This window comes from Maniola hyperantus, chromosome 22 (assembly GCF_902806685.2).
Source record: "Maniola hyperantus chromosome 22, iAphHyp1.2, whole genome shotgun sequence".
In the NCBI taxonomy this organism is placed as follows: Eukaryota; Metazoa; Arthropoda; class Insecta; order Lepidoptera; family Nymphalidae; genus Maniola; species Maniola hyperantus.
This window is the reverse complement of record NC_048557.2, coordinates 6,299,472-6,313,952: the sequence shown is the minus strand read 5'-3', so window position 1 is coordinate 6,313,952 and position 14,481 is coordinate 6,299,472.

Genomic DNA, 14,481 nt, shown 5'->3' with positions numbered 1-14,481 from the left:
ATTTTAATTAATTTATTATAAAAAAATTAGTATGTTTGTGGATATATTAAAAATACCTAAACCTCCTGTGAAAGATATAAGGCAAGCTTTTTTATTTTTTACGTGTAATTAAAAAATTCATAGCTAGCTATCATAATGATAGATAGAAAATATTCTTATTTCAGGACTCATCTAAGCATCAAATCACATGGCGTTGCGTTAAACGGACACAAAGATTTTATTGTACTTGATAATAAAAGAAATTCATGTAAATAAAAAAGTTTTATTCATTCCAATCTAGTTGCATACGACATTATCTGCCATAATTTTATAGTTTTATTGGAATTTTTCCTACAAAAATACCAAGAGCATACCAAGAGGAGTTTTTAAGGTGATCGTATAATAATTGCCATGACTCGCAAGATTTGCACAAAGAAAGCGCAAGAGAAATACCAAGAGCGCAGCAAATTTTTTAATACTGAAATATATTTTAATACAAAAAGAAATTTAAAAAAAAAACTGAAATGCTTGTGATGTGACCATCAAAATTCAGTCGCAACGGGCTCATCGAAGCTGTTAACGTTTAGCAGTTACTGCTTGTGCATTCTGCTGCTGCTGACGTCTGCCGAGTTTGGACATCTCGCAACGATGATAGATTCCGAATATCTAAAAATTATTACGGTTAGTTGCAGGTTTCTAAGTCCGATTTTTATCACAAGTGTTTCAGCTTGCGACGCAGCGCTGGCTCTAGAATAAATGAACATCTGACGTTGGGTATAGTGTTTCGAAGATCGAAATCAATCAACTTTATCGAGATGTACTAACTCGTATTAAGCCTACTGTTCCTGTCTTCTGCGTACGTCCATTTCTGAAAAAACGCTTTTTGCGGCTACATCCTCTTGCGGGTCGTCGCTTGGTGTGCGATCACCTTTACTGGCATTTCTTCCGTGATACTACCAAGAGGCGGGTTTTTAATAGGATTTATTGTACATTTTATTTTTTGTTTCCGTTGATAATAAATTCCAATTTTCCGTCGACGCGACATCACAGTTTAGACTCTTTGATCTCATCCGAGACCCAATTTAGAATTTCCTCTTCATATTGTTTATGATATTAGCATTATGTGTCTTGTTCGATATAGCCTACGTTACTTAGTCAAGAATTTATATAAAAACAGCAATAAATAAGTATGTATTATAATAAAATTTAAGTGTTCTCATAATTTGTATTAAAATGGCTTTAAGTAATCATAAAATGTTATAAAGTGTCGTGTTAATAAAGTTTTTTGTATTTTAATAAAGTGTTGTTTTTGATTTCATTGTAAGCCGTGGTGACAATCTTAAAGATGCTTACCAATGCGCAATAGAAACCAGAATCTATTTTTATCTTATTTTATTCCATTACCCCATCACTGCAATCTCACCTGGTGGTAAGTGATGATGCTGTCTAACATGGTAGCGGGCTAACTTGGAAGGGGTGTGGTTGCGGTTTTATTACACCCATACTTACCCCCTTATCGGTTTCTACCATCGTACCGGAATCTCCATCTTCAACTTTAGTGTTATCTCTCCTTAAACGTGGAGTTCACTTTCCTACATTTTCTCGCCTACTTTGCCTGGTCTCGAGAATCCGATTTTCTAATTTTCTATTTGTTCTCTTTGATAACTCGATCCGATTTTCTAGATTCATATTTGTTCTAGGTGATACTGATAATTGATAACTTGATAAAAATTGTGATAGCGCTTAAACGTCGACCTCCTATTCGGGGGGTAGGGGGTTCGATGCCGGGTACGCACCTCTCACTTTTCGCAGTTATGAGCGTTTAAACATCACCTATTTTACTCCCTCGTTCTCCATAATGTTCTCAAAGGTGTGTGAAGTCTGCCAATCCGTGGCAATGTAGCGTGGCAGACCTAAACCTTCTCATTTTGAGAGGAAATCTGTGCTCAGTAGTTAGCCAGTAATGAGTTGACTATAATGATCATCATTATAATGATGAGGTAAAAGGTTCTATACTTAATCTTCTAGTTTCAGAACATTGTTTGAAGCTCTCTGAGAAGTTTGGTACCTACTAAGTATTATCTATCTTATCTTGTTCTCAAAGTTAATCAAACTTTGACGCCGCTTCTTAGCCCATTGTCGTTATGGATGATTGCTAGGATAAAGGATTTAGGTAAGTATAGTACGCGACAGGTCGAGATGGCAATCGGGGTGGGGACGCCACGCACACCCGCACAGCCCCCGCGCTAATCCGATGCGGGGTTGCGCGGGTGACTGCCATCTGGACCTGTCGCGTACTAGGTAGGTACATTGTGCCTAAATTTTTCATTTCCAATTTTAAATTCACAATGTTTTCGCACCTACCGACAACAGAACCGCAAAGAAAGGGGGAGTTGCCACTCGCGTCATAATCCCTAATATTCCCCGATCATAACACGAACTCGCACAAAGGCGGCGTAATAACATCGCTAATCCCCCATTGTAGCGCCATCTCTTGACGGATTGGTGTCGCACTCAATAGAGATTACCCGCTCCGACGCTAGGGGGTTTGTTCGGGCCTTTATTGAGGGAAAGCCCATTGTAACTTGGGGGATAATTTGTTTTTCGTTGGGCTTCATAGTGTTGGATTATTGAGGGTACCTAAGCGTTTATTGGTTTTAGGATTCGTTTAAGATCATCATCATCATGATCAACTTATCGCCGGCTCACTACAGAGCACGGCTTTCCTCTCAATGTATCTAAGAAGGGTTTGGCCACACACCTTTGAGAACGTTATGGAGAACGTGATAAGGGAGTAAAATAGCTGATTGAAATTTGTGTAGTCCACGCGGACGAAGTCGCGGGCATAAGCTAGTTACATTATGTCACTCTTAGGCATGCAGGTTTCCTCACGATTTAATGTTAAAGCAAGTGATACCTATTTGATTACTTAAAACGCATATAGGTACTTAACTATCTAACTCCGAAAAGTTTGAGATCAGTTACTAATAGTTACAGGAGAGAACTATGCTTGGAGTTTTTCTACGTGATCAAACCAGAAATGACGAGATGAGTAGGAGAACTAGAGTAAACGACAGCTCAGCCGATTGCGAAGCTGAAGTGCCATTGGGCAGGGCACATAGTTCGAAAAACCGATAGACGTTGCGGTCATTAGACTTAAATTAATACGCGTTTTATAACCTCTCAGGCCCTTTTATATCAATTGTAAACTTTAGAATAAGTACCTACTTATGTTTTAACCTAAAGAGTACCGTAGACATAAGCTGTCGAAAGTCCAATATGTATTTAATTTTTACGTGTCTTGGTATTCAACCGGGTCTAAAGCAGTAACAACTAACAACTAGTGGAAATTGGTTTACCATAAAATATTATAAATCCTGATTAATAAAGAGAACATGCATGGGTGAACCAGAAAAATAATAGTTACAGTCGTAAAAAATAAGCCTGTATCCAGCGACATGTATTACACCTACGGTATTAACCGGATTCGTTAAGGTCTAACTATTATACTTATCTACTGTGTTAAAGTACAAGTCCTTAGGCGACTGCAGATAGCAGCTGCAGGAGACGCGACGTGTCGTCGCAACTTTACTGATTTCTATGTATTTCTATAGACAAGACGTGTCGCTAACTACGCAAGGTATTTCATAGAAATACATGTAGTAGTGCCATGGCGACACGTTACCTGCTGCTGCTGCCTGCAGTCGGCTACAGACCTTTAACAGCTCTGACCGCATAAGAGGTTGCGTTAAGACAAAATTGTCGTAAGACAGTATTATCGAGAGTCTACGCGCGTCTATAGAATTAAATGTTTAACCCGTAAATTATTTAGTTGCGTCACACGTCAGCTCTGATGATGGATCGGGGTAATAATTGCGTCAGGCCTGACGTCCTGCACAATTTGGCGGTGGGAGGGTTATTGATGGGACCCCCAATTTGTGGGAGCCGATATTGTTTTTCGCTTGAGCGTGTTATATGGATTATGTATGGTAGTAAATAATTTCTTTATGAAGCCGTGATACCGTAGTGGTTAGGACGTCCGCCTCCTAATCGGAAGTTGGGAGTTCGACACCAGGCACGCACCTCCTTTACGCATCTCAATGGCCAAACCCCTTCTCACACAGAGGAGACCCGTTCTCTGTAGTGAGCCGGCGAAGGGGTGATCATGATAATAATGATGAATTTCTTTATTGATAAAACATACCTACTTAACTACCAAGAAGACAACACGTAGGTACCCTACATTAAAATTATAGTTCCTAAAACGTATAGGCACCTACTTACCTACCCACTTTAAAATACAATATTTAAGTAGGTAGGTACCACTAACTGGAAAAAACATGGCAAATAACCTGTATTAAAATATTGTCTTGTCTTTCTTTTTTTACAATAAAAAGACAGTGCACCCAATTATCGCCCTCTGAATATTTTCGTAAAAGCTATTTTAAGCACTACCTAATTTACAAATTTTCATGACCTATCAAATCATAATTTCTCATTTTAAGTACAAACACACTTTGTTGAAAGAAGCACAAAAAACATAAACTGTACTTGTCATAATCGAGATAATATCCCCGTGTGTGGACGGGAAGGTCATATTTTCGTCTCAGATTAAAGGAATAGAGTAGATGGTAAACGGCAGCAACATATTTCTTTCAAAACTAGCTTATGCTCGCGACTTAGTCCGCGTGAACTACACAAATTTCAAACCCCTATTTCATTTTCATAAATCCTTTCTTGATGGTAGTGAGCGAGCGTCAACCAATCAGAGGTGATTGCGATCGTGACATTGTAGCTGTCATTCTACCGCAATCGCGCAGCTGAGTCGACGATATTTGTCAAATATTAGTATATGGTGACGTAAAGTAAAAGAAAAAATAGGGCTAACTGCGTCAAATGACGCAGTTAGCCCTATTATGAATGATATGTTTCTGTCAGCGTTAAACAGGAACACGCCATGACTACTAGCCTCTCTATCATGAACTTAACACGTCTAAGGCTCCGTCTATTATTTTTCTTTGGTCTCTGTTATTTTTGTAAAATAAAACTGCCCGACTCAGACGTGCGAAATTAACACCCGGTTAAATGGGTCGTGAAAATGAGTAAACTTTGATTTTTATTGTCTGTTGTGCGATTATTTGGCTGGTGACTGTACTTACACAAAATAAATGAAATCTTTTAAGATTAGATTTATTAGGTTGGTGGATCCGACTTCATGGTAGGTATTATTATAATATTTTACTTATTCTTTCCAACTTTTTTTTTGCCAATCTCACTCATTTGCCCACTCGGGTCAATGCCGCGTCATAGGCGGGGCATTGACCCGAGTTTTGCAGGCTATATATTGCGGGTTTGCAAAATCACTAAAACTACAAAATGAGGCAAATGTTTATTGGTATTGGATTGTGTTGAGGTAGTAAGTATAACAATAACGCTAAATTTTTGCTAGTGTTCTGGTTACAACTTACACCCTGTATTTAGTACTAAAAGCTCTATAAAAAATATTTTGACAAAATTATCATTGTGAACATGAAAATTTTTAAATGGAATGTCCCATACAAAATTTGTCAGATTATTATTATAAAAGAAGTAGATAAATGAATGTCATATGTTTCTAAATATCACATGTACGTCTACTAGCGAAAAGTATTTTTATAAATTAAATTATGTTTAGATAAATATTTTAATCATCTGATTGATCTACGTAATATTTATTCTGTGACATCAAAATAATACGTGGACATTGCGAAATTTTACTTAAGGGCATGTTTCATTACAGAGTAGTCCAGGTACTAAAATATTATATTATAGTTTTAAGAACAGTGACTTAACTTCATTAAATAAATCAGATATTGGAGTTATAACCTCCTAAACACCTCGGTATTTCAACAATAAATCGTGGACAACACTATTTAACGCCTATTTATTTTATTAACACCATTAAATTATCCGTCATAAATCTAAACGCGCATAAATCCTATTCAAACACTTTCCAATTTAATAAGTAGCCATTCCCCTTAACACCGAATTCGTGTGTCACATTATAAAAGAATTATGTTGTAAAAACGTCGACAAAAATCACAAAATACTAGAACATTTGTCTGACGTCAACAATACGACGAAACATCGAGTTATTGAGCATAGAGATGCATCTCTATGTTCATTGTTCAATAAATCAGGCATCATAAATGCATCAACATCAGCATCGTGATCATCATCTCAACCAATCGTCGGCCTATAAGGTCTTGTACTGTAGTAATAAAGTGACGTGTTTTTTTGTGTAGCGGCAGTTTATGGGACTAGAATTCATTATTAAAGAGAATTTAAAAAAAAAAGTTTTATTTTTTAAATAATTAATAATAATTATTAACGTCACGATGTACCAAAAGCGATTAAAGGCGTTAACGACAATCCGTAGGTACAGGTGACAATCATGTGAAAAATAAGTTTTTTTTTTAAATTTTATCCTCTTTAATAATGAATTCTAGCCCCATAAACTACCGCTATACAGAACATCACATCATTTTATTACTACAGTCCAAGACCCTATTACTGAGCACGAATCTCTTCTCAGAATGAGAACCACGTGGAAAGTTCTCCATAATGTTCTCAAAGGTGTATGAAATCTGCCAATCTGTGCCTACTTGGCCAGCGTGGTAGACAACGGTCGAAACTGTCTCATTCTGAGAGGAGATCATGATGATAAACCACCTCTAGTACATGACACCTCCCTGCATCGAAATTTATCCTGGACATCTGAAAATAATTGCCGAAAACATATAATTGATTACATGTTTATCAAGTTTTACGACGGTTTGTTAACTGTGACGTAATTCGCTGTTTTCTTCTTCGATTAAGTCAATCTTGATTACGCTTGGGAACACTTTATAAATTATATTAACAGATGCTCAGTCACTTGAAAGAGTACCGCTGTGTTCGCAATTTTTGTTTGTAAATGTGTATGACATTCTACTAAAATAAAACAAATACTTACTTAAAAAGGGTTTTGTAAAATGCCGACATAAACTACCCCTTTTGGATTCCTTAGCACGTTTTATATAGCCTATTATAACGAATGATTTGCCATAAAGTATAAAGGAGTTAAAAAAAACACAGTCTAAATTTTCAGTAACTCCAAGTGGAACAGTATCAATCAATAAGCTATATATAGGTAGGTACATGCAAAATATTACGTTTCTCTAAAAAAATCTATTAATAAAACCTAAATTTTACTGTCCCACAATTTTTCTATTCTAAATCGCTGATATAAACAAACGGAGTCACGTATTCGGGGAATGTCATTGACTTATATATTACTTCGTATGGACAGGGCCATTGAACAAACAAAATGGCACCGACTCAGTGGTGCTATTAGCACCAATGCAACCTCAGTGACGTCTGGATTTCAAACGGGTCGTTCATTAGTATCTAAGAGGTGGCGCTGATTTATTTGGTTCCGAAACAGTGAACAATTTTGTTCGCTTGGGCATATCTTGTCATTTATATATCAATGGGGAATGTCAAAGAAGACTTTACGTGACAGTCGCCCTAATATAATAATCTACTAGATTATCGCTCCAAACACCCTGCATTCTTAACAAAGAAAAATAACTTTTTCTTAGAAAACTTCACAATATTTTACTGTTAGTTTCAAAATAATATGTAGAGACAGAACCCCCATGGAAAAATGGAAATAGTATTTTAAGAAAACACATTTTTAGTAGTTAACTAATTACAAACCTGGGTAAAGCAAAGGTAAAGCAAAACTAAGTTAAGGGGGTTTGCAAAGCAAAAATATATGTACTTACATAAAGAATATTGTGTTCATTGCCCAAATAGTATGAAGTAAGAAAGAAAGAAAAACGTGTATTTCTTAGAACGAAATCTTTCAAATGGCGCCAAGAATAAGACCACAAATCAATTAATATGATTTGTCGAAAGAATTTTTCAAAAAAAGAACAAAGATTTTCGAGGAAAATACGCGTGTAACAATGGCTATAAATCGTATTTTTTTAAAGCTCGCAATACATCAAGCTGATCTAATTATAAATTTGCACTTAAATCATTAAAAAAATAACACTCACGAGACTTAGTATTTTTAAAAAGTAAACTAATTTGTGAATGCATTTATCTAATAAGTTATTTCCGTGATGCAGAGTAATTTGTCAGTCATCGTTAAATGTCGTTGACAATTACTAAAGCGTTGCACTCACTTTTAGATATCATTTTGAAGAGCTAGCGAACAAAACGGTGTAATTAGTCACTGTGTGTGTAAATACACTTCTGAATAAAATGCTATTTTTTAATCCGGATGTTTTTAGCGCACTGGATACAAATCTGAATTCATTTCGGAGCAAAACGGCCTAAAACTGTGCTTAAGATGAAGAAGAAGTGTAAAGTTCGTAATTTAGATCATGAATACAATAGCGCTAAAATAGAGTCCAAAGTTCGTGATTATAATCAAAACGGTACAATTACAGCTTTATTCAGTGTTTTGCTCCTCCTGTAAATTTTAATTACATCGTTTTGTTCGCCAGCTCCTCATGTATAATATTTTTGAAACAATGAAAATGTTGTCAAGTAGATCCACTTTATAGACTCTTTTGAGATTTAAAGTCAGTCTGATTGTAATAAAAACAAAAGAAATATAGTTTGATTTAGGATTGGATTCATTTAATTTATAAAATGCACTGCGTTATATGCTCTGAGTATAACTTTTTTTAATGAATGTGTCTTTAATAAAATAAACTTTTAGTAGCTAGCTGCCTAATGGATTCAGTGGAATACAATCCTCAACTCGGCGACGACAATAAACTGTCAACACTTCAAACCAATTGTCATCGACACAAACTAAATGTTCTTTTTGGTACCAAGCCATATCATACACACTTGACGCGATAATATAAAAAGAGTACAGTAAAACTATCCTTTAATCTGGATTGTATAAATACAAAATTTTTGGCCCACTGTCCTAAAACTGTGCTAAAATTGAGTGATTACGATCAAAACGGTAAGATTACAGTAAAGTTTTAACAGCTTTCATTCAGTTTTTTGCTCCTCCTCTAAAATTTTTGAGCATTGCAAACACCAGTCTCGGTTTTTATCTAGTAGGTAGGTACTTTTCATTAAATCGAAAAAAAAAACATCGTTTTGTTTGGCAGATGTTCAATAATTATCATTAGGATTGTTGGTAAAGTGAAAATAAATGGAATGATAAGTAATCATTATATAAAAAAGAAAGGTACCTAAAATAGTAACCATAGTGGCGGTCGCTAATTTTCTTATGAATGTCTGAATGTCATTTAAGTTAATTCCTTTCTGGAATGCTAATATAAATCATTAGCAGTTTGAAATATACGTTTAGGCCTTGGTCACACACATCGCGCGGTGGCAGTTTCCCCTAAAAAAATGAATTATAAAGGTGTTACGAGCCCTACTGCAGCCATTGACGTCCTTCATAAAATTCCCTGTATTGAAATTCAAATGTGAAAACCATCGCTATATTTGAATTTTCATACATAGAACTGAGATTTTTGACTTGCTTATTATCTTCTCTATATATAAAAATGAATCGCTAAATGTGTTGCTGATCGCAAATCTCGAGAACAACTGAACCGATTTCGCTAATTATTTTTTAATAATATTCCTTGAAGTACGAGGATGAGGAGGAGAGAAAAATTGAAAGTATTAAAAAAATTTAAAGAATCGACTCTTAGGTGGTACGAAGTGCGCCGGGTCAGCTAGTTTATTATAGTTTTGTAGAATTTCTGTAATAATAAAAACAGTAAAGTACCTACATATTTTACCAAGTGTAAAAAATGTTGCAAGAGGTAAAAAATTGATACATATATAAGAGTTACGAACTATCTTTATGATGGTCTTGGTGTCGTGACGTGTTGTATCTAGCCAAAGCTTTACAAAGATTTATGGAAACTTTTTCGTCGCTGTGGAAAGTTTCACTATTGTTTCGCTCGCTAATTTTGTGTTTAAATAACTGAGCAACATTCATTTGAATTCCGAGAATAGTTTATTATTATGAGAGGTGCACGCGAACGAAGTCGCAGGCACTAATAATAAACGAGTAGGTACTCGTTTATTATTAGTGCCTGCGACTTCGTTCGCGTGGATATAAGTTTTTTTTAATTAGGAAAATCAAAGAGTTTTCACGGGATTTTTAAGAATTTAAAGGGGAATGCCAGGTAGCCATAGTAAATTTGCCCTTAGGTGCCCACACATGAAACTATATGGAATCAACACTATAAATATAATACAACACTTAATTAGTAAAAATATAGCTTTAAAAAAGAGAGGGTTTCAAAGTTATAAATTATTTTTATTCTTTATTTTCCATAGGATTGATTTTCAAAAAACACAAACTTTTCTACTTGATAAATGGTTTTAAATACATGTATCATACATAAGTATTAAAAATTCAAAAAATTTGAACAAATATTTATAATATCCTTTTTTCACAATAAGAATATTATGCTAGGCCCTTTTGAGCCAAATCTCGGCATTACCCTTTACGTGTCACGGGTAGGTATAACATTATTAGGTATCTACCGGCACCGCATTCTCATCGGTGTTATTAAAAACTAAATACACGAGAACGAAATCAAACTTACTTTTTTTAATAAAAACCGGCCAAGTGCGAGTCAGGCTCGCGCATTGAGGGTTCCGTACTACAGTTGTATTTTTTCGACATTTTGCACGATAATTCAAAAACTATGGTGCATAAAAATAAATAAAAATCTGTTTTAGAATGTACAGGTGAAGACCTTTCATATCATACCCCACTTGATATAGTCACTCACTTCGAAAGTTGAAAATACTAATTATTAGTTCATAACCACAATTTTTTTTTTGTGTGATCTAACCCTAAATTCACGGTTTTCAGATTTTTCCCCAAATGTCAGCTATAAGATCTACCTACCTGCCAAATTTCATGATTCTAGGTTAACGGGAAGTACCCTGTAGGTTTCTTGACAGACAGACGGACAAACAGACAGACAGACAGACAGACAACAAAGTGATTCTATAAGGGTTCCGTTTTTCCTTTTGAGGTACGGAACCCTAAAAACGGTTTAAGTAGGCTACTTCTCGATGTATCTGTCAAGCAACCATTATGAAACTTATATTTTTATTAAACTTAAAGTGAAATAGATATTAGGTACATACATTTAACAATAAACTAGTAGATTAATAATACCTTTTCAATAAAAATACTTTCGAAATTCTTAATATTACCTACCTACCATATTACTTATTATCAATACAGTCATTAAACCATTAAATTAATGTAAACATAACATTGTAACCGATCCATATAAATGGCCAATAATAATATTTCTGTAGTTTCTAGATAGGTTAATAACTATGCGTAATAAAAGTTAATGCGTTCAAAGAATAAAGGAATAGGTACAAATTAGGCACCCAATAATAAATTACCAATCGAAAACGTAAAAAATCCGCCGTGAAAATTGAATAATTAATTTTACAATTCAATAATAATATTATTACAAATTCATGTAAATGAAAAAAGTAACGGAAGACAAAAACCAAGGTTTTAGTACCTATAGGTATTATAATCAAATCATAGAAAAGTACAAAATAAAACGTAATTCACCTAAAAGTAAAAATAATAAATTTGAACTTTCTGGGGATTTCGATGTGGTTGTCAGTTTTTACTATGATTTAGAACTACTTATTTAGCGGAATGTATAAAAGATAGGAAATAGGATCCCATAATTGACGATTATTTATAAATATTATAGAATACGTACCTATATCAACCTTCCTGTAAAATCATCGTGAAAATAACCCCTGACAGCTAGTTTATACAAAAAAACCGCGAAGTAAATTGAAAGAACTAGGTACTTACTACTTTTTAAAAACAATAAATAAACGTAATGCTCCCTAAGCCGGCCGCATTCCTAGTGGTCTATAGAACAGTAACATTATGACATTATTAATATAATCGTTAAAATGTCGACGCAATAAAAATATCTGCGTATTGTTTTAAATAAACAATGGGTGAGCAACAATAAAACGCGGAATAGACCACTGAGTGACAATATGACGAACGTGTGAAAATATAGAGTAAGAAATTAACACAGACGTGCAACTACGTACAGTACGATTCAAACTTAAATACGCCCCTGAAGTTTGCGCACGACGCTGCGCACCACACACATTTTGGGTGTCCGGGGAAGCGGGGAGGGTAACTGCGTACGTGTCGCAACTTCACGCAGACGCATTTAAGTTTGAATCGTACTGTACCTAGTTGTTCTTATTTATCAAGATTATTCAGTACGTACTTACTACCTAGGTCGTACTTAAAAGAGAGAGCGTTCGATGTTATAACTGAATTTGTCTTATTGATCAGATGAACAATAAAAAAATAGGTAAAATGTAAAACAACTACCTTTCCTAAGTCTTAGAAAAATACAACACAAAATTATTATGATTCTGGTTGGTAATCCCCACCAAGTCAGTAAAAATTTATTCAGATACAAGTTAGCCCTTGACTGCAATCTCACCTATAAGTGGTAAGTGCTGAAGCAGTCTAAGATGGAAGCGGGCTAACTTGGAAGGGATATGGCAGTTTTTATTATTGGTCATCGGCATCATACCGGAACGCTAACGCTTAGCGGCACGGCTTGGCCGTTTGCGTGGTAACTAGCCGCGTCCGAAGCCCACCAGACCAGACCAGAGATTTAGAAATTAAATATTATAACAAGTTTAACAATATCTAGCAAATTAGGTATAACAGACTAAATTTATAATATATCTAGTAGGTAATAGAACCTATTGTACTTACAATGCAGTTAATAAAGTATAGATAAATTAATAGAGCTAATGCAAACAAAATTGTAAAGATATTCTTCATTTTCTGTTCTGAGTATTTATTCCGCAGGTGCTTACCTGCTCGTCCGTTGTATCTACGTGAAATAGTAAAGTTATTAGTAAAATTACTTTCCCACGTAATTTTTTTTTAAATCTAAGTATGTAAGTATTCGAAATACAAGCACACTGCAATAGAAAATAAAGGCACAAAGCCGCAAAACTGATGCAGAGACGAATCAACTAAAATAATATTCTTTGGCAAGCGGTCTTGCAACGAAAATAGACGTTCGAAAATATTGAATACTGTTGAAAAATACACGTCAAACATGTTTGAGTACAAGACGTCGACAAACACTGTTCGCTAGAGATGCTACTTTTGTGACTGTTTGCTCTAACGAAGCTTCGTCATTCTAATGACCATTGTGTAGATACCGTATTTTACTTTGTAGACACTAAGTTACAAGTGTTCTTGTAGCACGAGCGAAGAATCGGACGGGTCTATGATTAGTGATTATCTTGATTTCCTAAGATCAATTATACTTAGTGCGATTATGATTGATAGCAGTAGGCCTCGCTGTAAGTAATTTTATGACATTGTAATCAAAGAAACTTTCTTAGTATTTGCAAAGCTTACTTTTTTGCGTCAATGATCAACTGAAGGCAAATCTCTCTTACAATACCGGGATCCCAGACTTTTTTCTTCGTCTTTTCTCAATACCGGTCTTAGAATCGGTATTGAAATGTATAATACTGGAATACCTACCAGTATTGGCATAAACTACACAGTGACCGATCCTCATATTATTGCATACATTTTTTATAAGCACCTAAAACTAGAAACCAGAAACTGTAAACTATCAACAGAAACCAGAAACCAGAAACTATAAACCAGAAACTAGAAACTGAAACGAGACGCGAGAAGCGAGAAGCTATAAACTACAAACTACTAGAAACTATAAACTATTGATCATGAACTAGAAGAAGCGATAAGTGAGAAGTGAGAAGCGAGAAGCTAGAAACTATAGAAACTAGAAACTAAAGTTTTCAAAGAGTATGCCCTACCTTGGAGTGAGTTGGATATTCCACAAATTTCTCGTCTACAAATTAAAAGTTGCTTAGCGAGCTATGTTGGGTATCTCTCTCAGGGGATAATATCCAGAATAAGGAAATTCGTAGAAGAACAAAAGCGATCGACAGCTCAAAGGATTAGCGCTGAAGTGGCAATGGGGAGGTCATGTCGCCAGGAGCCAGCGATGGTTGATGATGATCATAGAAGATTAGATATTCAGTCGTTGAACGGAACAAAACACAGTTTGTTTAGACAGTAGGTATCTGTTGTTTCAGTTGTTTGCAGTTTCGGTAGGTAGATGTGTTTATTAGTAGAAAACAGACTCGCATGCACATGCAATACTTTGCGTGTGCAAAATGCAAATGTTTCCTTTACTAAAATACAAATACTATAAAAGAGTACCTAGTGACTTTTGACTACTTTTCTACTCTGGACTTCTCATAAAAAAAGTTAAGAGCAGTGAAAATAACTTATGTTCCAAATTGGCAGTATCATCAGCTTTAGAAAATATGATTTTTTGTCAAAAAGGAAAGCTTTTTGCCTTTAGTGAACAATAAATTACAATAGGCATATTTATTGCAGCATTG